The sequence below is a fragment of the Phyllostomus discolor genome, chromosome 4 (genome assembly GCF_004126475.2).
Source record: "Phyllostomus discolor isolate MPI-MPIP mPhyDis1 chromosome 4, mPhyDis1.pri.v3, whole genome shotgun sequence".
Classification (NCBI taxonomy): Eukaryota; Metazoa; Chordata; class Mammalia; order Chiroptera; family Phyllostomidae; genus Phyllostomus; species Phyllostomus discolor.
The window spans coordinates 17,505,589-17,533,271 of NC_040906.2; the positions used below are offsets into that span (position 1 = coordinate 17,505,589).

Consider the following 27,683-nt stretch of genomic DNA (forward strand, 5'->3'; position numbering starts at 1 on the left):
TTTTAATACGAGTATTAGAAAATTTAAAATTACATATGTGGTTCTTATTATATTTTTACTTGACACCACTGATCTCAACAGAATCCAAGAATTATTACATCAATTGCCAACTGAGGTAAGGTACAGAATTCTTTAAAATGCTTTATACTTGATACTTTTTGATGCTGTTTATATAGCAAGATTCAAGTATAAATTGCAAATTTTAGGAATTATCTAAAATTAGAAATGTGGTATATTTGATTTTGCCAGAATTCTTACAAGTTCCAGAGGCTTAGGGTGGATTTTACAGAATGTAGTTTACATGAATTTATGATTTTGGTGCCTTACTTTCCAGAGGCATTCTTCATATCTTTTTCCCATTTCTAAGATACTGGGTAATATACAAGGACAAATGATACTGTACAATCACAGTTCTCTGGACAAGAAATGTAAGTTCTGACTCTAAAATCCTTGATTTTGAGTTGTATGATAAGGTACATTTCTAACAGCAGGAAAAGCAAAATTAATACTTGATTTTTAAAATATAATTATCATTTTTGCCCTGACCGGTATGGCTCAGTTGATTGGAGCATCATCCCATAACTGAAAGGTTGTGGGGTTCAACTGCTGGTCAGGGTACTTGCCTAGGTTGCTGATTCAATCTCCCCTCCCAGCATAAGTGATCCTAGGCACTGCCTGGTGTTTACCTTCTGAGGTCCACTGCACAAAGAGGGCAATCTATCCATGTGTCTCTCTCATATTGAGGTTTTTCTCTCTCTCCCTCTCTCTAAAAAGCAATGAAAAAAATGTCCTCGGGTGAGGATAAAAAAATAAATAAAAATAAAATATCATGTTCAAAAACCAGAAATAGAACACAGCCTGATATAGACTCTCCTTATGTTCTTATGGAGGACTCTGAGGAAGTGGGTGAACTCTGCTTTTCCCATCATGCTCAGCAGCAGAAAAGTGACCACCTTAGGAAAGTGTTGTTTTATTTCAGGGCTGCTTGCCAGTGTGTCATTTTTAAAATGTAGAAATAAAGCAGTTGCATATGTACATAGATTTTAAAGTATACATGTTGGCTTAATACCTGGAAAATGCCATAGTTTAGGATTTTCATAAAAATCTTATCTGAATTAATTTTTAAAGGAAGTAATTTATATGGATTTATATTTATTTGTATAACTTCTTTCAACAACATACGGTATACTGACTTCTAGCAATGTCTAATGTTCATTACAAATATATAGCTGTGCAGTGTCTCTGTGGCATTGTAAATATATAGCCAACAATTATGTATCACTACATGCTGCACGCTGTTCTCTATGCTTCATAAAGATGGACTCATTAAATCAGGTGTACTTTCTCAAAATTTATTCATAAAAAAATCAAATCTTTAGTATTATATTACTGTATGTTCAGACCTTGAAATCAATATCTTGTGTTTAGAGAGAAAAAGGTCTGTGTACAAGATTAAAATAAAACCTTCAGTCCGATACTAGGAAGAGTTCCATGTAAAAATCAATAGCAAAAGAAAAATATTTTTGATCACTTGGAACAATAAGAGCGTAATTAAACACTTCAATGTTTTTCTTGGAGCAAAAAATGTGTAGCTCTTCAAGAAGAGGAAAAAAGGCTCCATATGCTCAGTTAGCACATGAGACACAATTGTCATCTGTCATATGTCTCCTCCACCACCCCAACCCCCACCAAATTCTAGTTTAGGATTAAGATTAAATATCAGACCCATGAGACCACACACTGACTACATGAATTTGCATGACAAAAAATTTCCAAGCAGCAGAATTATTTCAGAAAAGCATAAGTATAATCTATTATCACTTTTCTGCCATTAAACGTTAAGGGATGGTGACTATAAATAAATATAATTTTTAAGTTTAAGTTTTGTGCAACCCAAATCATAATCTGTTTGGGCTCTGGTGCTGGGTTTTCAATAGGCATTTAAGAATGTCTCCTTTGTTTTTTTTTTGTTGTTTTTTTGTTTGTTTTTGGAAGTACCATTGATCAGCATGGATATAATAGCAAGAGAGTACAGGGCAAGGACTGGTCCTTGAAATAACATAATAAAAAATAAGCATGATTTTTGTTCTCAAGAAGAACTTTTAACTTGTCTAAAAGTGAAGGGAATCTAGAAAAGGCTTTGTTTAAATAACATTATTAATTTTTATTTTTAATGATAAAACAAACTAGGAAAGGCTTGGAGGATCTATGTGTAAGAGAACGTGAATGTCAGTGAACCAAGTACTCAGGGCACAAATCATTTATAGGCTTGTTTCTCCCCATCCAAAATTCATGCTTGCTAAGGTATGAAGGACAAGGGACAGAAATGATTAAATGGAGGGCACTCAGGACATTTAAGCTTAATAAAGGCAGAGAAATGGAGAAGTTCAAGGAAGTGAAGTTGCAGAATACTTAAACCATTTTCTCCTTCAATTATTCTCTATAAATATTCTTTATGCAATGGGTTCATGCTGTTGTTCTGCACAAAACATTAAGCATGTCAAAGAGTAAGGAAAGCAAAGATGATTTATTTCTAGACAGTGTTCCCAGAAGATACCACCACTAGGGAGCAGCAAAGGTTGTTCCTTGGGTCATCAGCATCAACTAAGAATTTGAAGCAAAGATAGCCTACTTCATTTGTAGATAACCAACTACCATGCTTTCCAGTCGATGAATCGCTCTTATCACTTATTCTCATTGTAATGCAATGGAGGAAATTGCATTCTTACTCCCATTTTTCAGAAGCAGAATATGAAGACCTGTAGAAGCTCAAGGTGCTAAGAAGTAGTAAAGTTGAAATTGCATTTTCCCTTAGAAATTCCCTTAGGGAAATTGCCTTTCCCTAAAGTCTGTGCTCAGTTTAATGGGTATTAAGAGCGCTAAGAATGAAAGACATCCTTCAAGGAGCATGAATTTCTGCCTAAAAGGAGCAATCGCTGAATTTTTCAGTGCTAAGGTGTACCATTGGTTTTATATCAACTTTTTTATTGTTGAGCAGGAGAGGTATAACATTCTATATTAAAAGTTTCATTCCAGCCCTGGCTGGTGTAGCTCAGTGGACTGAGTGTGGGCTTTGAATCAAAGGGTCACTGGTTCGATTCCTGGTTGGGGCACATGCCTGGGGTTGCTGGCGGATCCCAGTGGAGGCCACATAAGAGGCAACCACACACTGATGTTTCTCTCCCCCTCTTTCTCCCTCCCTTCCCCTCTATCTAAAAATAAATAAATAAAATCTTTAAAAAAAGTTGTATTCCAATTTAAGAAAATGAAAATATAAAAAAAGAAAGTATGTTGCAAACTTTAGGAAATGTTGTATATAAATAACTCAAGTTTACACATGGGTATGCATTCATATTTACGTTTGTGTGTGTTGATAATCTTTTATTATTTTTAAATTATATTTCATTGGTTATGGTATTACAGTTGTCCTGATTTTTCCCCCTTTGCCCCCTCCACCCAGCACCCCCTACTCCCTCAGGCAATCCCCCACCACTGTTCATGTCTATGGATTGTACATAAGTTCTTTGGCTACTCCATTTCCTATTCTGTACTTTACATCCCCATGGCTATTCTGTAACTACCTATTTGTACTTTTTAATGCCCTCCCTTCTTCACCCATTCTCCCCCTTCCTCCTCCCATCTGGCAACCTGCCAGTCACTAACATCTTTTCTCTTACTTTTATGAGTCTCTATCTTTAATCTGTGGCCTTTTAATAATGATGGGTCTTGGAGTGGGCCTCTTTGCATCCATCATAATTGGGACTTCCTGTACTTCCTGGATTTGCATGTCTATTTCCTTCAGCAAATTAGGGAAATTTTCTTTCATCATTTTTTTTTTCAAATAGATTTCCAATTTTTGCTCTTTCTCTTCTCCTTCTGGCACCCCTATGTTGTGAATCTTGGATCAATTGAAGCTGTGTCAGAGGCTGCTTACACTATCCTCATTTTTTTGGATTCCTTTTTCTTCCTTTTCTGCATGGTTGTTTTTTGTTTCTTTATGTTCCAAATCAGTGACTTAATTCTTGGCTTCCACCATTCTACTGTTGTTTCCCTGTAAATTGTTCTTTATTTCAATTTGTGTATCCTTCATTTATGACTAGGTCTTTTTTCTGCTGCTGAGGTCCTCACTAAGTTCCTAAAGTATCCTTATAAACAGTGTTTTGAACTTTGCATGTGATAGATTGCTTATCTCCTTTCTGTGTAATTCTTTCCTGGAGTTCTGATCTGTTCTTTCATTTGGGGCATGTTTCTTTGTCTCCTTGTTTTGACAGCCTCCTTGTGTTTGTTTCTATGTATTAGGTAGAGCTGCTTTGACTCCATGTCTTTGTAGTGTGGCCTAATGAAGTAGGTATCCTGTGGGGTCCAGTGACACAGACTTCTCTGTCATCCAAGCTGGGTACTTGAGGTGCACCCTTTGTGTGGGCTGAGTACACCCTCTTTTTGTAGATGAGCTTTGGTTGCTGTTGGCAGGTCTATGGGAGGGTTCTCCCCAGGCCAGTCAGCTGCAAGGACTGGCTGTGACCACTGATCCCCAACCTCCATCCTCTGTGGAGGATGAGCTGTGCAGGGGCAGGGTGGTGGTGCTCCGATGTGGTCTGTAGGTGTCCACTGGGTGTGTTGGGCCTGGGGATTCCCGGGTGGTACAGGTCAAGGTCAGCCCCCACCTCTGTTTGCTCAGGGCACCCTGCCTGAACTGTAAAGCAATCTGAGATGGCTGCTACTTATGCTGGGCTTAGAGATTCCCAGATGAAGCCAAGCTGTTGCTCTGATTTGGCTGCTGCTAGGGCTCACTGAAGCCAGTTGTTGCATGTTTGATAGGCTTTAGGAGCCAAGACCAGCCAGTCTTATGGAAAAGTATGGAAAAGCAGATTGGTTGGGCCCATGAGATGGGTGGGGTCGAGCCTCTGTGTATCTCCAAGGTGAGTCACACAGTATTAGCCAGGTTGATGGAGACTCAGATATGGCACCAGACTACTGGCTCTGTGGTTGGAGGGCTCAGCAGAGGGACAATGGCCTCTGCTCGCCCAATGCCAGGCCCTTCAGTCTGTCCCTGTATAGCACTGGCACCCTTCAAGCTGCCACTCTGGTGTTGGAGTTGAGAGGGAACAAGTCTGAGTAGGTGAGTCCATGTGTGTGTGGGTTCCCCAAGAGGAACTGCTTAGGGGTCCAGCAGTCTCCTCCACCAAATCAATTCCTGCTGGTTTCCACAGTCAAAAATTGTGGGGACTTACCGTCCTGGCACTGGAGTCCTGGGCCAGGGGCCTGGTGTGGGACTGGGACTCCTCGCTCCCGTGTATCCTTCCTGATGTATCCCTCCCAAATTTTTACCCATGTGGGTAGGGGGCCAGCCCATTCTGATTCTGCACCCCTACTACCAGTCTGGATGGAAATGGTTTCTTCAATTCTGTAGTTGTCAGACTTCCATTCAACTCTGACATTCCTGAGTGAGCGTTGTTCTGTGTTGTAGTTGTAATTTTGATGTGGTTGTGCTAAGAGGTGAGCCTTGTCTGCCTATGTTGCCATCTTGACTAGAAGTGCCCCTGTGTTGATAATCTCTTAAAGAAAGCGGTGCAATATTCTGCTTACTCTGTATTCTTCTTACTCTAGGCCTTGCCTTCCTAATCCTCCCTCTTCATGCTTCATACTCAAGTACATTTATCTTGTACCTCATCGCCTTAGAGTGAGTTCTCACTTGAAATCTCAACGTGGTATTTACCAGATGACTTGTGATTCATTAGCAAAGTTAAGGAAGAATCCTATGGGTTCCTTCCCTTCTCAAAAGCATTTTTTTTCCTTTAAAAAAGACAATACCCAATTTTAGGTCAGGTAGTAGTGGTGGTTGGTGTCAAAAGAGAAGATATTTTGCTGGAGGTGGGCTTTGCAACACAGCTCAATAACAGTATGGAGGCGGATGCCTTCTCCACCGTTATACTGCACCCTTACGAAGTACTACCTATTTCTTGTCTTAATATACTTCCATCTGCCAAAGATGGCTGGACAATTTTCCACACGGAGAAAATATGATTGCTTTGGCACCAGGGTTTTTGTAGGGCTGAGAAACCATGGGCTAATATCAAAATGAAAGAATTGGATTAGATCATTTGAAAGATGTATTCATTCAACAAACATTTATAGGATACCTACTATGTAACTTGCACTGAATTAGTGTTACAGAACAAACAAGGGGGGCCTGGGACGATATACTATTATTGAAAGAAGGCCCCGGGTCCGTTATGTCCGCCGCCTGAGGAGAGACGTCTCTCAATGCCAGAGATTTGTGAAAAGGAAAGGAATGTTTATTTAATGCTATACAAACTTCAAGTAGTGACCTAATGTCTTTATCAAAAATCCTAAACTCCCTAAAAACACCCACAAACAAACACAGTCCTTCCTTCCTTCCCCCTTTGCCCAGTCCAGAGTACCGTATTTCAGGAAAGGAAATAGAAGTCCATGGCTCAGGCAGTCCTCTGGTTACTCCCAGTTAGTACTCCATCTCGACTGGGAGACCTCCCTGGGTTCCCAGCACCCTCAGCTGAGTCACCGGGATCTCTGCTAAAACCAGGTGGTGGTTCCCCCTTCTAAAGCTGCGGGGGGGGGGGTCCCCACTCTGGCAAAGGCACGTGGTCCTCTCTCCCAGGGCCACGGGAAGGGAGAGTCCCCACTCTGTCCAGGCCGTGTGGTTCTCTCTCAATGGCTGCCGTGTCTGGGTTTAAATCCCCGCGCCAATCTTCTTATGCAGCCCCATTTCTGACTCCTCCTACACTTGGGCACACTTGCCCTCAGTCTGCTGTCTTCTCCAGCTTTTCTGGTCACCATCGTGGGTCTGGGCAGGTGTGACCCCATGTCATGGAGCCAATCTTCTCTGAGCTCCCATGTAGGCGCTATAACTCGGGGGACCTACCCCCCAGTCTCATCTTGGGGGGAGGTCCCTTTCCATCCCCCTGGCCTAGAGCATGGCCATAGATATTTAGCATATCTAAGTGACCAGCCAAAGGCTATAGGTATGTTAAATGACCACGCCATGGATTAGCTGCAAAGCTGCCCTGTATGTTCTTGCTCTGTGTGCCCCTTCCCCCAACTCACACCTGGGGAATGGGGTGAAGACATCTTAAAATCTCCTGGACACCTTAAGTTCTGGACCCCATTTCAAATGCCCATTTGGGATCCTCCCTCTTGGCTGCACCCTGTAACATTAGCATTAGGAACATTAAGAAAATAGTTTTCAAACCAAAAAAAAAATCTTTTCAATGACGCATGGTAAAATCAAGACAGTGCCAACATTAAATGCAAAATGTGTCAGCAACTTGGCAGACAATCCTTCCTCTGGGCTTCCTCGTGTAAGGAAGTAAGAGTGAAGTATTGTTTAACAAATATTGCATTACCATTCTCTTGATGGTACACAGGACCTTATTGTGCAGAAAATCATGGAAATTGATCAAAAGGTTTGTGGCGATCAGCCTCCAAAATGGTCCCCAAGGATGCCTGCCACCTGATCTTCTTACACTTGTGTGGCCCCGTCTCACACGGCAGCAGGGTTGGTCTCCGTGACCTGAACCCACTGCAGAGGTGATGGGACAGCTTCCTCCTCGGATTCTCCCTTATCCTGCCTGCCTGTCTCTCGCTAGCTCGGGAGAGGTCGGCAGCCATGGTGCGTGGGTGGGGACAGTCCTCTGGCGAGGCTCTAGGGCTGGGGAGCTGAGGCTCCAGCTGCAGTCCTGCCCTCAGACATTGGCAGCCGTGCTGATGGTCTGGCTACAGTTTCGCCAGAGACCCTGAGCCAGAAGCACCCTGGTAGGCCCCTGCCAGAAACTGGGAGGTGACGTGTGTATTGTTCTAAGCTGCTGTTTCGGAGAATAATGTGTTATACTGTGTTGAAATAACTTTCTAGGCCTAAGGTGGAGCCATGCCTGTGCCCTGCCTGCTGCCTGGCAACCCTGGTGTGGGATAAGTATGCTGGAGAAGAATGAATGACTTGCTTTAACCAGTCTTCCTGAAATGTATGGATAGCTCACATTTACTTCAATGTTTAATATTAGAAGTGCTTACGGTCTTTATTTAGAAGTTTGCTGATGTTTTTGTGTCCAGCAGTATACTGGGGGACCAAAACTCTTGTTTGTATCAGTTAGCCTGTGGTGAAACTGGTTCTTTATCCGTCGTTTCTGCGGAAGTCCCCGTCTCCAAGAACCTCTGGATGAGGAGTTCTTCTTTCTCCTCCCCAAATGAGTTGACTCTGAGGCCTTGGCCAATGGGATAGTTTCCATTTGTCTTTGCCTTGTTCTTTTTTTCTCTCTCTTATGAAGGCTTCTCACTTTCTACCCCATTTTGCAGTTCACCAAACAGCAACTGTCCAGGAAGTATTAAAGTTTGTATATGTCACCTAAATTGTCTTTTAAAACCATTATAAACAGCTTTTGGAGACAAGGAATGGGATTTGAAGCTGACTGCTAATGCCTGAGGGGACAGCTAGACAGACCTACAGGCGGGGCGCCAGCAGAACCCTAAGAGTTCACTCTTCCTGTTGTGGTTACCCAGGGCCGTGGGTACATCCCTCTGGATGAGCTCTGCTCCCATGCATGCAGCTCTCCGATGCAAAGCAAACTTGATCTTAAAAAAAATATATATATACACACACATATAAAACATATACTATGTATATATAACATATACTATTATATATAACATATACATATTGAACCCCAAGCTGCCAGGATAATAGGACATGTAATTTTCAGAAAGGTTCTGGGCTCCTGTAAAGGATCCAGGGTAGTAATATTGAGAGTGTGCAATGCAATGTGTGGCAGCTGTTGGGAGACTGACAAAGTCTCAAGGTAAGTGCAGCATAAACTGCTGGGGGATTTAGGGAAGTCAATAAAGACAATGCATTTGAACTGTTTGACCATCAAAATCAAAGTGGGAATCAACATTTTCTCCATTCCCCCAAGAACCTAACCACTTTTTACGACCATCAATCTGGACAAGTAATTGTCACTTCCCTCCTGGGGTATTACAATAGCCTTCTAACTGTCCTTCCCATTTCTTCTCTTGCTCCCTACAGTCTATTCTCAACGGAGTAGCCAGACAGCAAAGTCCTTTTAAAGGCACATGCGATCGTGATCCAGCTCTGCTCTGAAACTTCCAGTGGCGTCCCCTCTCACTCTGAGTCAAAGCCAAAGTACTTACACTCACCTGCAGACCCTATGCTGTCTGGCTTTCGTTCCCTGTCCTCCTCCATCATTCCCCCTCTTGCTTGTTTTGCTGCAGCCCTGTGGGATCAAGGCTGCTTCTTCAACATCCCAGGCGTGCATCCGCCTTCAAGCTTTACTCCCTTACCAACCTCACATCTCTCCTCATTGTCAACTTTTCGGAGAGGCCCTCCCTGACCTCACTTTTCATTCAGCTCAGTGTCAGTTCACTGAGCACTCACTCTGTGCCACGCACTGCTGCAGAGTCCTGCGTATATACAGACACAAGTTCCTGCCCTCATGGAGTAAGGGCAGGCAGGTAATAAGCAATCCCTCTAATATACCCATAAATATGACCCTAACTCTTGTGGGGAAAAAAGTAGAACGTATGATAAAGAGTCCAAACCAATGCAGTTCAGTGATCAGGGCAGGCCTCACCGAGAGGAGGACATCTAAGGAAAGACGTGAGGGGGAAGAGGGAGTTAGCTACTCAGGTGTTTACAAGTCCTCGCCGCATCTTCCCGTGCTGTCTATCCCCTCTTCTGCGCAATTTCCTCTATATTTAGCCTTACCACCACCTAATGTCCTGTCAGTTTTATTTATAAGTGAGATGATTTTATTAACGTATTTCATCTCCCGAAATAAAATAATGGAAGAAAGAGCCTTGGAGCCTCTGAGAGAAGCCTTTCTCATTTGAATGCATGGAAAGTGTGGCTCGAAAAAGAAAACGACCTCCTTAAAAGAGAATGGACTTGGCGAAAAACAAGCACAACATAGACTTTAGAGAACCTTCAGCTTTTGATATAGAATCCTGTTGGATTTAGTATAGGAAATCAATCAATAAGAATACCCGATAGAAGGTAAGAATATTTTATGACATTCAGCAGATGATTTCTCTCTCACTCACCTTTTGTCAGATAAAACAGAAAGCCTGACTCCTTACATTCTGGGAGGGGAGTATGTGTTTTAAAGTGGTAGAAAGACTATGGCAGAGCAGGGCTGCAGGGGTTGTAACATTCTTATAACTGTTTTGACAACAGGGATTCAACCGTTCCCAGATAAGCCAATTAACTCAGAGTGAGTTAAATATAAGCCATGGGTAGTTCAGCATCAGATAAAGCTCCAATTTACAACCCTGGTTAAAGCAAAGCTAATGTTTCTACACAGGAGAAGCCCTAGCCATTCACATTTTGGTAAATGGTTTATTAAAACTAAAGCATTCTGTGACATTTTATGATCAACATCCTTTCTATCTTTCATTAATTACAAAATAAGTCACCGGCTATCGTTAGCCCCAGGTTTGATGTGTTTCTATACCCTCATACTACAATAAAGGATGCTAGCAGCCAAAGAAACTTGGGGGGCACAATGGCAATTATTTGGGGGCTGATGGATTTGTGCTGCTTCATCCAGATTCTTACTAATCATTAGATCTCTCTTGTGACCAATGGTACAGCATGAGTTTGTAAGATTAGCTTCATTATTTGGGGATCAGATCTGGAGCTTTGGCCTCATTAACAAAGGAACTAACAAGCTGAGCTAATTGGTCACAAACCACAGTAAACTTACAAAATGATTATTTATGGTACACCAAATGTAAACTCTTAAAACCTATTTGTGACAAGCACAACATTTGGTTTATTTGTACAATTTAAAAGTAGTAGAAATAATAAAAAGAATAGTGCATCATACTTCCAGGCATGAGGCTTAAAATACTGAACAATTTCTTAAAGGAATGCTTTGCAGTCTTTTTGAATTCATAACCCCTGTTTTAGTGGACATAAAATTCTCATGCTCCAATTGAAAATTATTGCTATAGTTTACATATTCTCACTGCCAAAATAAAATTATGAAGCTTCATTCAGTATAGTCAAACATAAAATATTATAATGTTGTTTGCTTTTACAGACTACAAATGTACTTCCTGAAATGTCTGATAATGTTCTTTCTTGTTCTTCCCTTCTGTCCATTTTATCTCTAACTAACCAGGCTCAAAATGAAAGCATATGTCCTCTGATATGATTTTCTACAAACGTATACAAGTGTATAACTTCGAAATACAAAGATAATTTGCATGCAAGTAAATAGCATGGATTAAAGATTTTACTTTCAGTCAGTATGTCAACAAAACCAGGGCAAACAAGAATATGAGACTAATATACATGTTTTTTAAAAAGTAAAGTGATGAAAAAGAATTCTGAAATTAGATTGCTAGAGTATATGTAAATCTGGCCAGTGTCCTTCATGCTAATAAACCATAACCTTCCGTGTTGGCTTCTCCTTAGGACCGAAATCATTTGCAGGTGATCAGTTTCCACACGTTAAACATGTAACTTCAAATTTCATGTACCTTAGACCCTAACAGCCGTGATACTAAAAGATACCAGAATCATCTTTTCTCCAAATTTCTGGTACTTTTTCTTTTTTAAAAATGGTTTTATTTATTTATTTTTGGAGAGAAGGAAAGGGAGGGAGAAACAGAGACAAAACATTGATGCGTGAGGAAAACATCGATCGGTTTTCTCTTGCACACCCCAACCAGGACCTGGCCCGCTGCCGAGGCCTGTGCCCTGACGGATCATTGAACCTGGGACCTTTAGGTTTATGGGATGATGCCCTGAGCCACACCAGTCAGGGCTCTGGTAATTTTTCTTAATACAACTTATGTAAATGTGGGCATATGATGCCAATAGTAAGTGAGGAAGTGGAGGGCAGTTTGGGGGCAAGCTTGTACAATGGTTGTGTAGCATCACGCTACCTTTCCTGATTCATCAGTCTCCCAAGACTTTTTTCCCTAGAATATTTGGGATACATCGGTTATCTTACTCCAACTCTTGAGCAATCCACTTGACTCTTGCCTTTTTTGGCTTTCTCTTCTCCCTTCTCTCATGTTGTTCTGCTTTGGGACTGACCACTAACTTTTGATGCTGTCAGTGCTTACGTATTCTGGAAAACAGACCTCCCATGACTGGATGCAGAGGGATAGATGAGCAGCTTGGTATACTTCCCTTTATTACTCAGCCGCTAATGCCTTACCTTGCTGCGCTAGACTGTAGAGATACATCTGACTCACCTGTGATGTTGGAAGTAAAGAGAACAATGACACAGAGAAACATCTTAAGCTTTATGTTATGTTTATGTTATGTTTAACACATCATTATTCCTATTGCCCAAGAGAAAAGCTCCCAAAGGCTAGAGCCTTGTTAAGGATTCCCTTTGTGGACACAACTCAGATTCTCTCCCCAGTCTCCTGCCCTTGATTCCACATTTCTCTGCAGTTGCTTTCTTATCCCTACCTACACTATACAAACCTTTATTTCTCTTCTGGAAAATCCACTGCTCTGTTCACAGGGGTGTGTTTGAGCTTCCTCTCCCATGTGATCTCTAGACATAGTAGCCCATGGCTTGCTATTTCTGAATGCTCAAGCTGCGATACCATCCCTGGAGGCTGCACCATGAAGTGGAAGGTGGGCACTAGACTCCAGGTCAAACCTTCTCTGTTTCCTCTTTCCCACCCCTCCTCCAATGTTAGATAAAGAAATGCTCTCTTTTTAGAAGACTCCAGTTATCAAATTTAGTACACACACACACACACACACACACACACACACTTCCCACGGGCAAACGTGCTTTTAAGAGAGAAAGAGAAACCTTTAGCAAAATATAAGTTTGCCAGGGTTCCTGCTGATGTATGTATAATATTTTACATTTATTACCCTGAGTGGTAATCAGTATTATTAACATCATTCTTTAAAAGACTTTATTTATTTGTTTTCAGAGAGATGGAAGGGAGGGAGAGAAGGAGAGAAGCATCAATGTGAGAGAGAAACATCAGTTGGCTGCCTCTCACAGGCTCCCAACCAGGGACCTGGCCTGCAACCCAGGCATGTGTCCTGACTGGGAATTGAACCAGCAGCCTTTTGGTCCACAGGCTGGCACTCAATCCACTGAGGCACACCACCCCGGGCAACATCGTTTCTTTGAAACTGCCTTTTTCAGGTACTCTCGAGCCATTAGCCCCTGTTCTGCACCCTTTGGATAAACTTTGAAATGACCACATTTCTGAGAACAAATTGGAGATGCTCCATTTCACTTTTTTTAAACAGAAGAAAGAGCCATAAAAGGATTTATTTTCTTCATACCAAGTATCATCTTCTCACTCCTCAGTACTCAGCTGGAGACTTCTTCCACTTAAACTTACTCTGTTCAGCAAAAATAGGGCAGAAAGTTCCTAAGGATTGTTATGGGCCATATTGTGCCCCTTCAAAATACCTGTTGAGGTCCTGAACCCCAGTGCCTGTGCATGTGAACTTATTTTGAAATCAGGTCTTTCCTGATGTAATCAAGTTAAGATGAGATGATACTGAATTAGGGGGGGTCTTAATCCAATATGACCAGTGTCCTTATAATAAGAAGAGAAGAGACAGACACGCACACAGAGGGAAGGTGGCCGTGTGAGAGAGAATGGAGTTTGCTATCACAAGCCAAGCAATGCCTAGGATAACCATAAGGTGGGAGAAGCAAGAAAGGGTGCTCCCCTGGATCTAATGGAGCATGGCCCTGCCAACACCTTGATTTTGGGCATCTAGCCTCCAGAATGATAATGATGGGAGAATACATTTCTGTTGTTTAACATCTCTTAATTAGTGGTGCTGTGTTATAGCAGTTCCAGCAAACTAATTTAATCATCATTGTCACCATCATCATAGGTACCATGAATGACATGTGCTATGCGACATGCACTGTATTATTTGCTTGATTGATCTGTGTGCTAGATGAGAGTGTTAAGTTCTTGAGTCAAATTGTGGCCCACACTTACTGGGTTTGTTGCCTAGAGCAAGTTATGTAATAACTGTTACCTATTATTTCCTCAAATCATTTTCATAGCCTTGAAAAGCAGATATTAATATTTCCATGTAGCAGTAGAGCCTTCTGCAGCAGAGAGAAATTCACCATTTATCCATGGAAATGCAGTTAGTAAATGGAACTGTTGGATATATTCTAAATATGTTTTTTAATGTTTAATTTTGAAATAATTTTATATGCATAAAAAATTACAAGAATAATACAAATAGTTCTCACATATCCTTCACCCAGATTCCTCAACTGTTACTTTTTTTTTTGCCATATTTACTTCACCATTGGCTTTCTCTTTAGATTGATAGATATAGATATGTAGGTACATACATATCTTTACACATATACACGTCTCTTTCTCTATTTTTTGGTGCACATGTATATACACATTTTGTGGGGTTCTTTATTGGGAGTGGAACGGTTAGGTCATAGAGAAGGCATACGTTCAGTTTCAGCACATACTGTATTGCCAAGTAGCTTACTAAAGTGACTGTCCGCTTTTAATCTGTATCTGAGAGTTTCACTTAATTCTAGCCCTCTGGTGGGTGTGTAGTTGTATTTCCCTGTGGTTTTCATTTGAATTACCCCAGTGATTTATTGAAGTTCAGTAACTTTTCACATAGTTACAGACCACTTGAATATCCTCTTTTGAGATGTGCCTGTGAAGTGCTAGATTTTAAATGTCCTCACCTGACCCCAAAGTAGATTCTTTTTAGTTATTATTGTACATTCTTCTCCCACATTATGAAGTAAAGTTTTACTTGGTCTATATGAACTAAGTGAGCACTTGGATAATAATATTGTTCGTACACTGACTTCAGTTCTTGTATTGTCCATCACTGCACACACAAAGCTTAGTGCTTTAAAACAGCAATAAATGTTTATGACATTGCAAATTTCCTCTAGGCCAAGAAGGTGGGTGCACCCAAAATAGGTTAGTTAGGTGGTTCTGGCTCAGGGTCAGCTAGGACATCTTGACAGGGCGGAGGTCTTGCTTCAAAGAGGCTCTCCCTCATGGCTGGAGGCAGGAGGCCTCAGCTCTGCCACACCACATGGCCTCTCCACGGGGCTGCTTGGTTTTCCTCACCACATTGTGTTTGGCTTATCAAAATTCAGTCCTTAGCATATGTGAACATATCTTGGGTTCTTCTTTTATTTTCCTCTTAAAAGTATTTGATGGCATATGGAGTACACAGATTTTGTGTGTATAAAAGTATTTTGCTGTGTAGTCCACATCTGCCTAGTAGCTCAGCAAGCAGCAGCTAGTTCTCTGTGTCAGTCGTGGGGTAAGGAATGAACGGAAGAGAGAGGGAAGGTGAAGGCAGATGGTGAGCCTGGCAGGTCAGAGCCTCTGCCTGTCGAAGGTGATGTTCCTTGGAAGATACGGTCCAAGTGTTACATGCCGGCTCTATCCATCTATCTATCTACCATCATTAATATCTTTTACTGAGAGAACCACATAGGCGTCTTTCCATTTTAACCCTTACCTGAGGAATATGTGAATAATAACAAGTGAAGTAGGTTTTCACGAAACGTTCTTGTTCTTACAGCATTTAAATCCATTAATTTCACCGTGTTGTCTTATCAGGTTGCTTGCAGTTATCACCATATCATCATAAAGCCTAGTCAAAGCTCAATTGTGTCTCCTGGTTATACTCAAAGCTGAAAAGTACTCTTTAAAATACAGGCTTCTCTTCTGTTTAGTGTTGCTGCCATGTCTAAATTAAATAAAAAAATACTAGATGAAAGCTGTATGAAATAAGATATTCACCACAATATCAACATAATTACCAATTACTGAGGAAATCCAGGCATCGTGGCTAGCTCTCTGATAGGCATTGTCTTGTAACCCTACAAAGTAGCTTGCATCATCATCTTAATTTTTATAGATGAGAAAATTGCTGTTTAAAGAGAATAAATAACTTGATTAAGGCCACATAGCTAATAAATGGCAGAGCCAGCCGGGATTTAACCAAGTTTGAAACCATCTTCTTAACCTCTGCAAAAAATTAAGTGCCCAACAACAGGAGAATGCTCATATGCATTACAAATTCAATACAGTATAATGTTATGCAGTCATGAGAAATTATATGCCCAAATAATTTGTATTGACTCTGGAAAGTATTTATATTTTAATAGTAAACAAAAGAATAAATATGCACTGATACGATATACACATAATGATCTCATCTGTATAGAAAAAGAATACATGAACACCCATAGGGAAAAAAAGGAAAGAAGCAGAAACAAGTATTAATAATGTTTATCTCTACATGTGGTAACACTGTGAATGATTTTTGCTTTCTTATTATACATTCCTACAATGAACATGTATTACTTTTCTAATCAGGAGCAACATAATAAAATTTTTAATATTTACAATGTGGGAGAAGAGACGAAGATTTGGTTGCTGTGATTAAAGGGGTAAGTCTACCCCGTGACTGCTGTATCTGTGCAGAGGTGCAAACCATTCCGTCTGAGATCTGCTTCCGATGCGTGTGGCTGTCAGCTGTTAAGACTCCAGTGTAATGTTCTCCTGCTTGCCGCAGTCTCGTCTTCTTTCTGCCTTATGGTGGCGATAAAGCAGAAAGTGTGTTTCTCATTGGGAAATCGGCATTTGAATGAGATGGCTTCTTTTCTCTGCTTAAAAAAGATAAAAGGAGTTATCAAGTAATGTTTTCTTTCATCTCGGGATGTTGGCCCCCCTCCAACAACTGGGATTTATTGAACTCCAGTGCTTGCAAATTTTAAAACCTAACACAGGGGATCGGCTCACTCTGAATTTTACAAATCAGTGGGAAAACTCAAAACAAAAGCCCATCACAGAACACCTTAATATTTATGTTTGGCAAGATGAATGCTTGTAAACAAGCATTTTCAACTGTAAGCTTCAAAAATAATACTCTGAGATCTGTATTAGATGTTAAAAATTTGCATAGAACCATAAAGATGGGACAAACCCTAGCCCTGGCTGGTGTGGCTCAGCGGAATGAGTGCCAGCCTGCGAACCAAAGGGTTGCCAGTTCGATTCCCAGTCAGGGCACACATCTGGGTTGCGGGCCAGGTCCCCTGTTGGGGGTGTGGGGGAGGCAACCACAGATTGATGTTTCTCTCCCTCTCTCCCTCCCCTCCCCTCTCTCTAAAAATAAATAAATAAAATCTTTATAAAAAAAGACAAACCCAAAGAAAAAAAGTGCTTTTAAAAGAATTAAGTCTTGTGATCCATATTCTTAATTAAGTTGTATCTCACTTATCTAGACGTGTCATTTCTTTTGACTTTAGCATCATATGAAACAGGTATATTGTCAGTATTTAATTAAATAGTGTTGTTTCATGAAAGCCCGTAAACCATTGAGCTAGGCAAAATAAATGGTATTAAATCTACATATCTGGTGAGCATAATGATTTCTAATTAGTTTACTATTTAGTACAGAAGTTGTGAAATCTAAATCTTGACATTAAATGTGACATTAAGCGTTTTACTGAGATTAATCAAACTGGAGGAAAATTTTTAAAATGACCATATCTATGTAGAATCAGTACTTTTGCATAAAAAGATTACCTGTTGGATTTCAATCAATAGACCTTAACATCTAGATCAATGCTTCACAGTCTGTATAGATGGTAAACCAGGCCGCCACCCGACCATCAATTTGTTGTAGACAAATACTCTTACAAAATACAATAAAACTGAAGTACCAGAATAACAGAAAAGAGAAAATAAAAACACAAAATGGCACCACAAATTTTAAATAGTTTCAACTGACATACAATTTTGTCTAATTTTTCTAAAAGTTTTAAATCCTTACTCTCCATTGCTGTACTTTTCTTGTCACGAACCAATAGCAGACGATTCTTGGACCTGCAGGGGGTGTGCAGACCCCCGCGTAGTGCTGTGGTGGGTTCCTCTGCTCATCCCCAAGCCCCATCTCTGTTTGGCTTGGGCTAGGGATCTGATTAAGGGGTCGAATGAGGCTGATCATTAGCCTCACCTGCAGCTCCCCTTGAGAAGGGCTGCAGGCTATACTTACGTCCGTGTGGCACCAAGACCTATCACCCGTCGTGTCTTAGTGTTATTCCTGCATTATAAACACCGAGTTCGCCAGGTTCCCTTGGCTGTGGTATCACGTGATCCCGCCAACCAATGCCAGAGGATCCCAGGAACAGCATACGCTGCTCAACCAGGAGAAAGTATTCCTGAGTGTATTATTCCTGTATGGATGAAACGGGTAACAGTTCTTGCATTGTCTATGACAATCATGGTCAGGACAATGAAGTTTAAAACGTTTGTTAGAGCCCAACATAGTTGCTGACACTGAGTCCCTTGCTATGGTTTGTGTAGCCAACTTCACCTAAGTGGTTTGACTTTTCTCCCCAGTTCAAAACTGATTTCTAAGGTCAGCTCAGGATTTAGAATTTACGCACCATTTGAAAGCTTCTTCGTGCTTCCTCACTGGTTGATTCTAACACCCCACAGCTTACATCTGCAGGGGATGGGTGCGGTCCACTTGCTCAGCCTTTTCTGCCAGAAGTAGGCGTCTTTAGGGGCGATGCTATCCATGGCTTAGTAAGCATGGCGATTGCTTTGAGAGATGCAGGTGGGGGTGGAATTTCTGCAGCTGTTGCTGCTTCTCTCCCATCATCCATTGGCCTGAAGATCCCCTAGATTACAGAAAGCTATAACTTTGTAAAAGTTGTATTTGGTTTTGGAGTATTTACTTGCTTTAATGTTCTTGAACTCAGTCTGGAAATGTCTTCACTTTGTCAGCTATTTTTGCCCACCATTATTGAATTTAATATGCTGTACTTCTTCATCTGTGACAGAGACAAACTTGTGGCTGTATCTGCTTATGTCCCCTGAAGTCCAGAAGGTCAAAAATTCTTTTCATAATAATGCCAAGATATTATTGTTTTCTTGGACTCTCTCTCTCTCTCTCAAGAGTGAAGTTTCCAGTGACTCCATGATGTGTGGTGATGTCATTAGCCTGACTGCCAATGGAATGTGTGCTTCTGTTTTCTCTTGTGAATTTTTTGTAATCCCAGTCTTAATTTTGAACATGGCAAATACCGATAGATATATCCTCCATAAACTGCAGTTGCTCATGGTCTTCAATAATTCTGAAAAGTATAAAAGGGTTATAAGACCAAATACTTTGAAAATGGGCACATTAGAAGAATAATGTGGTTATTTGTGTTTCCAGGGAGATGCTGAGACAATTTGGCCACGAGACCCATAGGAGTCTTTTTATTACCTGGTGTCTAATATGCCCTAGTAATTGGGTAATGGCCTGGCAGGGAAACAGATTTGCCTTTAGAGACTCCAGGAGAAACACAAATTGCTAAAACTAACACCCACACCTTGATTTCAGAACTTCTGACCTCCAGAACCCTGACACGTTTTTGTTATTTTACACCACCGCGCTAGTGGTAATTTGTTACAGCCACAATGGGAAGCCAATACAGACTTGTTTCAGAGGAGACAAAACCAATTTGTTGACTGCTATGTGCCAGGCCTGAAGCGAGATAACATAGTCAGTGACTAGAAAAACAAGGATTCAAATTTAGGCTTGCCTGCCTTCAGAGACCAAGTTATTCTCACTAACCTAGCTTTATCCACCAAAATAAAATGCTATGCACTGAAAACATATGGATTTTCAAAGGATAATTCTAGAAGTCCTTGGCTACTAAAGATCTACTTTGTAATGAGTAACCGTATAGCCATTCAGTGTATTCCAATTAGGAGTTATTTTCCCCCAGATTACTCCATTTATTCCTAACTAGGAATTGACTCTCAAATTTAACTGCAGCATGTTCATTTACCTCTGAAATGAAATGTGTCAGTTGTTGAATGTCAAGCTTTGCCTCACGAGAAAGAAATTCTATAGTGAATTTCATTCAACACGAGTAAGATAAGATTATTTGCTTTTTATATTTTTTATTTTTTTAAAGATTTTATTTATTTATTTTTAGAGAGGGGGTGGGAGAGAGAAAGAGAGGGAGAGAAACATTAATGTGTAATTGTTTCTTGCGTGCCCTTTACTGGGGACCTGGCCCACTACCCAGGCATGTGCCCTGACTGAGAATCGAGCTAGTGACTCTTTGGTTTGCAAGCTGGTGCTCAATCCACTGAGCTATACCAGCCAGGGCTATTTGCTTTTTAAAAAATATTTGATGGTGAAATACACTGATTCTTCTGGACTAAAGCTGTATATTTACCTATTATATTAACATTCACCACCAATGTTTTAAAGGCAAGATTTGTTTGAAAACAAATCATTTAGGATGGATGCCACTTGCTTTGGGAGGTAGCTTAAATATAAACAAGGTGAAAAATAGATACAAATATGCAGATATTCAGGGATATAATTTAGGTGCTTCAGAAATATCACCGATTTAGGGAAGCCACATTGATGGGTCCATAGCTTAAAACAGTAATAGCATACAGGGAATCTCCATCTTCATTCTGTCTTAATCCTACTTTTCCCTCCCGCTATTTTAAACTGTTCCAAGAGTGTATGTCAGTCATTTCTGAGTGGCTGTTAGGCCAGCCTCAAGATCATCAAGTCTCTACATAGCCTCCTAGTATGACCACAGCCATCTGTACTGGACCCCCCACGGTGGATACCTGCACTGAGGAGGAGCCCAGGCCCGTGAGTGCTGCTGATTACTATGGAATATTCAGTTTGGCTCCACTGTGCTGGACTACACAGGGCTGAAAACACCCCTATGTGGCTTCTGTCAAAGGCCTTACTGAAAGGAGTTCCTCCAAATCTTCTCATTCTATTATGGGGGGTGGGGGGTGGGGATGAACCCAAAGAAAAGAGAAAGATGTGTCGGATGATTCTCCCCACTAAGATCCAAGCTGCAGCTGTCTAATCCTCTGCCTTAGATCAGGTCTTCTTTTCCCAAGACAGGAAGTGGAGTGTGGGGGCGGGAGGGGGGGGTGAGAAGAGGAGGTTGGAGGAGTTAATTAGTAGGTGGAAAGCAGGGCCTAGTTCTCTTTCTAGAGCAGCTGCTGGTGGGGACGTTGTTTTAATGAGATATGGTAAGTCAGAAGGGACAGGACCTCTAAGAAACCAAGTCCAGCTGGAGAACATTGCCAGAGAAGCATAAAAATTTAGTGCCCTTTCCTTATTCTAACACTGGAGGTCCTTCTCCACCCCTTCAATACCATGGCCCAACAAAGATCCTCTTCAATGAACATTGCTTTTTAAAAAAAGATTGCAGAGCCGGGAGGACTGGAGCCCAGATCCGACCCCAGAGGCCAACGATGTATTTATCCAACAGAAGGTTCATGCCGTGGTCATGACTGACCTCCCTAGGCATGTCTGGCGCCTGTCCGCTCTATCAGCTGAGGGGCCAAGCAGAGCTGGTGCTCTTCCCTACCAGCCTCGCCCCGTCGCCAGTGCTGCCTCATTCCTGCAGCATTCCATTTAAATCAAGGGAGGCACGAGACTCTGCTGGTTGCATTGCGATGAGAGGTATCTGATCGCAGCATCTGAACGCTCCGGGATGCTATGCGGCAGTGCAGCTGCAAGCATGAATCAATTAATCGGCTATTAGGTTCAGACTCTCAGGCGATGGCAGAGTCGGCTTCACGCTGGCTTTGTTATATGTGAAGTCCCCAAAGAGAATAATACCTTATCTAAACTCCCATTATATTTTGTAGTAGAATGAATGGATCGATAATAAGGTTTGTTCCAATATAACATTAGTTTCAGAAGAATTTCCCTTTTTTTCTTTTTCTATCAAGAAATAAAATTATAACCATAAAAATGAAGGCTTTTCTACTTATGGGCTCTGTGAAAAGAACAATAGTCTCCTTTGTAATATTGATATTTAGCTTATATTTTACAATAAGCTTGGGCATTTATACAACATAGAATTAACTTCATTTCTCAGAACATTTGCATGTTTTTGAAAATTAACCTTTTTCACATGACAGTGAAATTAGATAATTTATTACTAACATCATAATTTTACTTTTTTTAATTTAGCTTTTTAAAATTAGGAAGTACATCAAATATATAGAAAAGGATAAAGAATAAAATTCTGTAAATTCACTATCTAAATATCTACTAAATATAAATAAAATTATGCCATTTATACTTGAATAGTTTCTGAAGATGTATTATACTACAGATATAACTATGCTGTAGTTATATATATATATATATATATATATATACATATATATAAAACTCTATTTCTCCCATGTTATTACCCTCCCTTGTTCTGAGAAGTAACCACTACTATGAAATTAATGTTCATCATTTCTGTAGTTTGCATGTTTTATTATGTTTACATAGAAACTATATAATCTTATTGTGCATATTGTCTTACTTTTCATATCTTTCTCCAATCTGAAATTTAAACTCAACATTTAAGATAGGATTTTTGTCCTGAGGAAATTGGGGCATGGATAGAACTATAAAAACCTCAAACCTTTAAATTGGGATGCACATTTCAGATACTACATGAACTTCTGAAATTATAGGTGCATGTGTATTTTTATGAGAAGTAGGTCCATAGCTTTTACAACATTTTCAACTCCTCCTTTGACCACAGAAGTCTTTCTTCAAAACATTGATATTCCGTTAGTGTACAAAGCTTTTTTTATAATAGCGATGTATAATTATTTTTTATTTTTGTATGTTCTTTTATTCTGAGTGCAGCATTTAAAAAATTGATAATTCCGTTGATAGGATGATTTTCTTTTTTCTTTTGGAATGTCAGTGATGTCCATTTTGAAGGCAGGGAATGATTTAACAAAACTGTGGCTACCACTCTGACCACTAGAGGGCACTAACACAACTAAAAATTGAGACGATGTCTGAAGAGTAAAGAAATACAAATGCCAGAGGAGTTGCTTCCAAGATCTTCACGTATTTATTTATCTCTGTTTACAGATTCTACATCGAGCTTCTAATATGTTCTAAAACTTTCATGTTCAAATTATGTGAATGTTATCAGTCTCATAAACAAACTCAAAGCAGGCCCGACTGAAGGGGAGTTCTTAAATCTAGCCAGCTAGACTCTGGCTACTTATCGAGTCATTGCTGCATTTTTACGACACCAATTGCTGGTCAATTGATATCTTTATTAATAAAAATAAATAACATTGCTTAAGAGTTTACATAGACAAAAACTGCCCCTTAAGGCTTTACTAAAAATGCCTTGTCATCATTTATGCAACCTTTGTATGCATTCACTCTTTGGGAACATTCCAAGGTTTTCTGATTTCTACTCAGCTGAGACCGTTTTACTTATTTATTCATTCCTTTCCTTCCTTGTTTAGAATAAATTTATTTTTGGGATTTAATTAAGCTGTAGCATGGAGTTTTTTAAAAATGTCATTTAACTCATTTCTTTATTTTACTTGCTATTTTTCCCAGAAATCTTTAATTTTATTTTAACTATTATGTTGATACAGTCTCAGAATTATCCAGTGAGTATGTAGCCACTTATTAATGCATTTAATCTACTGAACAAAACAAAGATCCCCATTCAAATAGAGCTTACGGTCGACGGGGTGGGGGGGGCACATGATAAACAATGACATAATAAGTAAGTACATTGTGCATCATTTGTTAGAAGGTGCTAAGTACTATAGAAAAATGGCAAAGAGAAGATAAAGGAATGCGGATTCAGGATTGGGAGTTGCAGTTTTAAGTAGGTGGGTCTTTTTGAGAAGGAGGTAAGGGAGCTGATCCCATAAATACCTGACAGGAGACAGACAGAAAAGCTAAAAAAAAAAAAAAAAAAAAAAAAAGCAAGATAAAACCCAAAACAGGCCCACATGCTAGAGAGCACCTGACTTACTGAAAGTCACAAAGGAGTGAATGGGGTGGGGGGAACCTTGAGGAGGCAGAGAGTTGCCTTGCGGGGCAGCCCGTGGGGAGACTTCCTGCACTGCTATACAGTCTTTGGCTTTGACCCTGAGTGAAAGGGATGGCGTAGACTAAAAGGACATGACCAGAGCAAATATTTTAACGGGATCGTTCTGGCTGCCATGCTGAGAATAGTCTGTGTGCAAGACTGGAGGAGGAGGTAAGAGTAAAAGCAAGACAAGTAAGTTACTTTAATTAGTAAAAGGGTAAGAAGGTTTGTTCATGTGAGCTCTTTGGTCCTGCATTTCTTGACTCTAGCAATCAGGATGCCTCTCGTAGCCCCCTGGATAATTTTTATAATTAAAGCATTTAATTATATTCCATTTTTATATTATCGATGATATACTGCTATTGTTAGTAATGGGATCAGAATAGGATTTGGTTGCATAAATACCATAAAATATTTATCAGAATACATTAAAGGAAATTCCTGATTACTTGGGTACTGAGCACATTCTTTATAGCCTAGTTCTGGGGGGTGTTTTAAATTCTGTACCAGCTGTTCTGGTGATCCCAAATATTTCCTATGCAATATGTGCCACCGAACAAAAGATGCTCTTAATATCATCTTCAGGAAAACATCATTAGGAAGTTTGGCTGGTAGGACACGTAGACTTTGCATCTCAAGGAATTTTCCAAAAGCGTCTAAATTTTGGAGAATCGGCCACATGCTTTGCTTTGCTTTGCTTTGCTGGCAAAGAGAATGATGAGAGCTGATTGTGGAAGTCGAATATCCCCAGTGCTCCGGGCCTTCCAGCACGTGGAGTCCAGTCAGGGGTGTGCTGGTCAGTGGTTAACGAGCAGCACCGGTGGGGAAGAGCCCTGACACGTAGTATTCGCTACCTTCTGTGGAGTAAATGTTCCCAGCTTTGCGCAATTTTATGCTACTGATGGGACCCACAAAATTCTTGAATGCTTAACAATCACTTGTGAGAGCCAGCTCCGGAACACCACAGGGGCCAATGAAAACGAACTGAGCTCCCATCCCATTTACCGTAAGAACACCAGGCCCCACTTTGCCACCCCCAAGCCTCCGCCAGGTCTTCCTGGGAAGCCCCAGGTGCTTGCCGGCTCCTGGTAGGGCTGTCCGGCTTGCTTTTTCAGAGTTGCTCTGCTCCTGACGGCCCCCCGTGGCTGCTGGGGCTGCTGCGTGGCCTCAGCACTGTTCCTTCCCTGGGAGGGCTGCTGTTTCTCTCATCCTCACTTCCACTCCATCCGCAAGGCTTGCCCACTCCTCCTTGAAAACAGATTCCACATCACCGATAAAGCTGTTCTATTCGTCTCCCTCTACCGACTCACCCAAGGCACCGTCGCCTCTTTCCTGGAGCAGCCTCGTATCTGGCCTGCTCCTTCCCACACAGCGACCAGAGCCATTAAAAAAAAATATCAAAACATAATGTTTCCATGTGCCAAGAACCCAAACAAGAGGAAGTACTTCAACATAAGAGCAGACAAAAATCTTTTCCTATCAAGTTGTTCACATGTCAGCATTTAGTTACAAAACAGGTATCAATACCTCATAGTAAAAGACAGCTTTTCAGTGGATACGTGTCCCTTGGTTTAATAAAATCACTTCAGCGTGTAACCACCAATCTCAAGTGCCAGAGGCAGGGCTTGAGTCCAGGCCTTTGTGACCAGAGAAGCTATGCTTGACTGTCCAGCAGGCCTTGGTGCTAGAGTGGTGGCCTGGGCAACAGGAGGAGTCAGAGTCCCCGACCTGCCCCAGCGCTAGCCATCAGAAAGCCTGGATGGCTTTGGGGGATGAACCACAGGAAATGGGATGGGGGCAGGGGGCAGTTATAGTTTCAGGACAACCATGGTTTTTGCTGGGGAATCTGAATGCCTGTTTAGGGGTGGTGGTGACGAGCAGCTTCCAGAAACCAAAGCTCTAATCTGTTAGCAAAAGTGGGATTCTCTCCCCAGCTCTGATGTCCCTTCATAGTTTCAACTAGACCACGAAGGGTGGGGAGGGCTGACAGCCCCAGGCCCTGCAACCTGGGGACGGTGCTGGAGGAGCCATGAGGAGAGTGATAGTCCCCCATTGGCTGTGGAACTACAGGGCAGACTCTGGGAGGGGTTATCTAGGCACAGGCTGTTACCAGCATCAGCATGAGACCAATTTGGCCGTTTGTCATCTAACTCAGGAAACTTAATCAGCTGCCGCCTGCTCCCCTCCAAGCTGCCGCCCTGTCTGAAGTTTCCATTCGCACTTACTGTACGGCTGGCTACGGAATCATGGGCGTCATTTAAATATAATCTAACTTTCACAATAAGACTACAGGGCATTGAGCTGTGGTGTCTTTGTATTTCAATTTTATTATTATGGAAGAATGGGCTTATTGGCAATATCTTTTCCTGACGATAATTCATTAGATGCTGTCAACAGCAAAAATCTTAATGGACTCTAGCTATGTGAGCCATATGTGTTATTTCTTTCCTTCTCGCCCTCAGGGCCATTTGGAATGAAGGATTCTCAGGAAATGGACAACATATTGTCAAGTTTGAAAGCATATGGGGCTGAACGGGATTCTATTGAAGGCTCGTGGTTGTATAATCCAATATTTATAAGCAATTAAAGTTCACCAAAGTCTATAAAAACATGCCACAGCTGTGAATCAAATTAGTGCCTTGACCTACCCAATTACACAAAGAAAACATCAATATTATAATTAGGCAGCCAATTCCTTTCTTAGAATTAATGTAAATAATGATTATGCTTTAAAATCAAAGGAACACTGTATTTTCAAACTTGAAGCAAGAAGCCCATGTGAAAAGATGCAAAATTCCGAGTAGGAGAGAGTTCCTTCATGTTTGATTAGTAAACTGATAAGGAAGTCGTCTTTTTTTTTTTAAGTAATTTCAGCGAAAAATTTCCTTTTGATTCCCATCAATCCCTCTCTTCTCTTGTGAGGACTGACTGCCCATAGATTTAAAGTCATTGCTTTATCCGTTGAAGAGCAAAAAGAGTTTCAAGCCCCCTAGCAAGCCATTGCTGAATTATTCAGAAATTTCAAACCACACGCGAATGCAGGCATAAGTCACAGCCAGTCATCTATCTGCCTGTTGAGGTCCTTCATCCTTGTCAGTGAGAGAAAGACGCTTCAGGTCTAGGGCGGGAGCTTCTGTTGTGGCGGAACAAGGAAGGTTCTACAGGCCCTGTACTCACTCCTGCCTCTCACTCCCCATTCTCACGATTTCCCCGTGGCTGTCCTCCCCTCACTGGTCCAAGTTTCCCATCACAGAGCCCATTCGCGAAGCATGACCTTGCCCATACATTTAAGAAACCTAGGTAGAAAAGTGTAGTGTAAGAAAGGGTGACTGTAAATTGTAATTTTTTTTCAGTTGGGAGGATATTTTGGGGATCTTCTCTAGATGGAAATGGGGCTTCCATCAAAATCTTTTGTTCTTTAAGTAGTCATTGAAAGATGCCTAGTTCTGTGATTTCTAAAAACAAATAAATTTTTGAAAAATGTTTCACTATGGAAAGATAGTGGGCAACAGGACAGATATTTTTGAGTTTCGATGACACTTATTCTATGCCCGTGTATTCTCACTAACTCTGCATGGGCTATGAAATGAGTTGGTCTGATTACTTCGCTCATCTCCTCCAGTCAGGCCCTTTATCAGTAGATTTGTAGGCTGTCTTACTAACAGCGGTGACATACCCCTGACACCTTGATTCTTTACCCTTGAGATTTAGGATGGCTTTTTGCTTCCTTATTTTTTCCAGAGTATAACTGGTACTGTACAGACA

At 41.0% G+C, this 27,683-nt stretch overlaps 1 long non-coding RNA gene across 1 annotated transcript; it reads right to left on the reverse strand.

Annotated features, from left to right (window-relative positions):
• Nucleotides 1-5,308: 5,308 nt before the first annotated feature.
• LOC118499858 lies at nt 5,309-27,494 on the reverse strand. Its single transcript, XR_004902406.1, has 3 exons — nt 27,484-27,494; nt 23,419-23,421; nt 5,309-5,528 (listed from the first exon to the last, which is right to left on the reverse strand). It is a non-coding gene; the product is annotated as an uncharacterized LOC118499858 (long non-coding RNA).
• Nucleotides 27,495-27,683: the final 189 nt, after the last annotated feature.